General features: G+C 34.9%; 1 protein-coding gene across 4 annotated transcripts in view; it reads left to right on the top strand.

Annotated features, from left to right (window-relative positions):
- The window catches only part of LOC107558341 (disks large-associated protein 1-like), a 155,917-nt gene that overhangs the window by 66,067 nt on the left and 85,643 nt on the right, over positions 1-4,207 (top strand). The window contains exon 1 of one of the 4 annotated variants that reach the window (XM_016241996.1): positions 2,564-2,599. The exons of the other annotated variants lie outside the window; for them this stretch is intronic. The gene's annotated coding sequence lies outside the window, so the exon portion shown is untranslated. Of the gene's footprint in view, positions 1-2,563; positions 2,600-4,207 lie in introns of those variants that run through there. 4 annotated transcript variants of the gene reach the window in all.

Raw genomic sequence — 4,207 nt, 5'->3', positions numbered from 1 at the left:
TATATATATATATATATACATATATATATATATATACACATACATATATATATATATATATATACACATACATATATATATATATATATATACATGAAGCTAATTATAAGTATTATATAATTAAGCTTATAACAAAGTCAATAAATGTCTTTAATCAATGGAGAGCTCTAAAATATATATATACATACTTACATACATATACATTACATACAAACTTACATACTAGTCATATATCAATATATAAGTGTATAACAGTTGAGAAAAAGCAGCTTTGAGACAGCAGACACAAAATATGTTTTTCCGATTTTGTCTGTTCGCTGCAGTAGTTCTGAGGACGTCTCATGCTAACAGCTCCCATCAGCCTGTCTGCTGTCTGTGTCCAATAGAACTGGAGACTCACTCTGGCAGGTAGGAAGCTCAGAGAACAGGATTAGAGGATACAGGAGACAATCCATGTCAGACACACACACTGTGAAGTCAGCTTCACTTCATTGTCTGAGAGGGATCAGACTAACCTTTGTGCTGCCGGGTCTTTGCTTTTACAGTCGCTATGGCAGCCGGCCTGACTGCAGTGACGGATGCTAGGATGCTGTTTTGTGAGCTGTAGCAAAAGAATCAGTGGCTTTTATGATGCCTTTAGTCACTGTTATATTGCACACAGACACACACATAGTGCTCCAACAATAGCTGCATGAACCCAAGCACCTCTGTCAGAGTGAAGCTAAGGGAACATTTCTCTGATGATGCTCCGTATGAGCTGCTTCTCTGTAGGTTTATGATATGTGCATGATTTCCTGTCATGATGTGAGGCTACAACTATATACTTAATTGAATATGTCAATTATTTATTTTGATTATATGCTGTCTTTAAACATGATACAAATATATAAGTGTATATTGTGTATGATAATGAATATTTACATTTTTAAGTAAACTATTTGCATTTGGTTTAAGGCATGTAGATTGAGTAAAGTAAATTTTAATATTTTTGTTACATTTACAGAGTCTTTAGAGAGAGTCTTTTAAAATCTTTTAAATGTTGCTCTGGCAACCAACTGAAATAAGTTTAAGTACTAAAATTACTAACACTAAAACTTAAATAAAAGTTAAATACAGCTATTTAAAGAAATATTTAAAATTTGTTAAAATGTAAAAAGAACATTAAATTACCAAAACTTCAAATAAAAATAAACTGAAAAAAAGAAAATGTAAAAATTAAAGCTCAATTGAAAATATTAGTATATACTATAATAGTATATAAACAATACTAAAATAATACTGATGAATAATTAATAATTTTTTCCCCCCATTTGATTTGTTGTTGTAACCCCATCATAAGCCCTATCCAGATGGAACTAGTTTTCCCTGAGGGCGTTAGAGAAATTTGTTTTCCAGGCATACTTTGTGATTTTAATGCCGTCTGAATCTGCCAAGTCTGTGTTTTTCTCACACAACCTCTGTCAAAATTCCAGAGCAAATTATCCAGTTTTCCGCAAACTCAACGGTCTTCTGAGAAATCTAATCCTGTCCAAATGCAAATATCTTTGATTGCCGATATTGTACCCCAACACTTCTCCTCATGTGTTTTTTGATCAGCCTGAGCAACCATTTGTGCACGAATCTTCTGCATGCTGTACCTTTCAATATGGACAGTATCTGATGAAAAAAATAAATCAAAATTAATAAGGAAACTGCCAAGACTGGCCATTTAAACATCAGCATTATGTAAGATACTTGCCTAGATGTCTCTGCTCACTTATGTGTGGTTATAATAAGCAGCCACTTCTAGAAACTCATGTGAAGTTTATTTAAATAAGGTTTTTATGAAAAACTAAAATTATATCAAGATAATATCATTAAAAGATATAAACGTCATACATGATGCATGCCACCACATCCCATATAATGCCCACATATAGAAACTCTCTGAAGTCCCGCCCAAATTGGTACATGGATTCACAAATGTTGAGTGATAAGAACTGTAACTCAAACATCGTTTCGAAAACTAGTATAGGGCTGTAATCTCATTTTGCCCATTGGTTCATGTGGACCAGTCAAATTTAATCCAATGTAACCAAAGACATGGAATCATCACAGGACCTGAATACTGTGGGTATTAAGCACTTTACAGCTCACACCATTATCCAGAGTGGTTTTCTGTAGTCAGATCTCTAAAGGCCGAGCACTGTCCGTCCTGCCAGAAAAATGGATTTAACACCCCAGCTTTTTGATGTTAAAAGTAGCATCGCTCGGCTCTAACTGAAGTCCTTTTTAAAGAGCTGTAATATACACTGAATCCAGTGCAGTGAGAAACAGACTCTAAAGTCCATCCAATGCGCTGACTGTGCTCTGGGAACTGGGGCTGGAGTTTGGGAAGAAAGGAACAGCAACTCGGAGCGCCTCGTTCGGAATATCAATGGGTCTGGCGGGGTTAATGTTTAACACACCACTGCCAAGGAAAATTCAATTGCTTCCACAAAACGGGTGATATTTGAAAAGGAGTCTGAAGGAAGACTTAAAAGAGCATTGGCTCAGCAGTGTCTCCACGGACACCGAGTCAATGGGAGTGAATGAGAGGGATGAAGACATGGTAATTTAGGTAGATTATTTTTTGTGTGCATGTACGTGCTTCATATTAGCTATATTTAGTTTGAAAAGGAATGTCGGGACCTTAGAATGGGAAGAAAGGAAAAGTAGATGATTTGCGCATTGACGGCATCTGTAGAGAAGTCATTAAAATAAATTGACTAAATAAAAAAATACAATTACGAGCAAGTAAAATGGCACTTTCCATTGGATCCAAAAGTAACAGGCCATTTAAATGCTTGCTTAATAATTCTAATTAGCCGATATTTTATGATATGTACCACTTGGAACTGTGCATTATTCCAATTATTGTTAATGAGTTGTTTTCATGATTAAATTATAAATGAGTTATTATAAACAGAGAAAATGTGCCAGTATTTTAGACAGCAAGGCCTCTTGGCTTTAAGCATTTCAGTCCATTATCCCAAAATAATTACCTCATTTGCGAAAAATGATTAATCGCTTCTTTTCTCCCCATGTTCCAGGGTGTTATCTAGGTTATGAAAATAATATTTTCTCTGCACTGGTGGCACTTGTGATGTACAAAAACTTTCAGGAGTCAATGCAAACAAGTTAAACTCATCAAAATCGGCATGTCTCTCTGAATCTGCTGTTTCGGGTTGTTTGGCAATTACAAACACGGCTCTCTGCCGTGTTTGCAACAATGAAATTAAAAACTCATTTACCATTTTTTATAAACTCTTGATTTTACACCTCATTGACGAGACTTGTGAAGCTCATTAGGCTAAATCGCTATTCAGCGATAAAAGCATTGTGGTTCTTCCTGATACTCTGTCTTCATTCTGCAATGCAACCTGGAAAGATGAGGTGCAGAACTGACATCAATTATCAATTGCATGTGGTTCATTAAGATGTATTTAAGGAAATAAATACATATTTGGTGAAAGACATTTGCCCTTTATGGTATAAATTAATGGGGTTTATTCATTTTTATAAAGTACTTCATGTTTCATGGATTATAAATTTTCGGTTTTGCATAAACAGTGTACCAGATTTTGCATCAAAAGGCTGTTACTAGAAGCAAGTCATTCTGTGTTCAGTATAAATTTGATGTAATTACATAGACCTTCATAGCTGTCACAGCTGTTTGCACTTGTTGTCAGGTCTGTTTGATCAATTTCCCTACATGGGGCTCTTAATTAAATTTCAGTACTCCAGTCAAGCCCGCTTTAGATTATACTACGATACAAATATCCACAGCGTTTGGCCACTCAGCTAAACTACTGCGCAGATAATCAAACACAGCAAACAGACTGAAATGCTCTAGACCAGTGACCAAGTTAACATATTTCTTTTATTTCCAAGATGCACATTTGAAAAACACCCATTTTGTTCTTTAAATCTTTAATTGTTTTGAAATATATATAAATATATATAACTTAATTTTCTCATCTGTGTGTATGCAAACTTTTAAGTTTAAGTTAAGCTGGGTGCACACTGTATGATTTATTATAGTCTTTAACTATTGTTGCTTGTCAGACTGTACAAATATGATCCCAGCTCTAAGCCAGGTCACACTGTGGGATCTCAGTTGTTATTAATGTCAGACTATACAACAGTCAAGACTTGTTAAAATGGACATACGCAAGACTCATCCAAA

This window comes from Sinocyclocheilus grahami, unplaced genomic scaffold, assembly GCF_001515645.1.
Source record: "Sinocyclocheilus grahami isolate Dianchi unplaced genomic scaffold, SAMN03320097.WGS_v1.1 scaffold641.1, whole genome shotgun sequence".
In the NCBI taxonomy this organism is placed as follows: Eukaryota; Metazoa; Chordata; class Actinopteri; order Cypriniformes; family Cyprinidae; genus Sinocyclocheilus; species Sinocyclocheilus grahami.
This window is presented reverse-complemented; position numbering and strand designations above follow the sequence as displayed.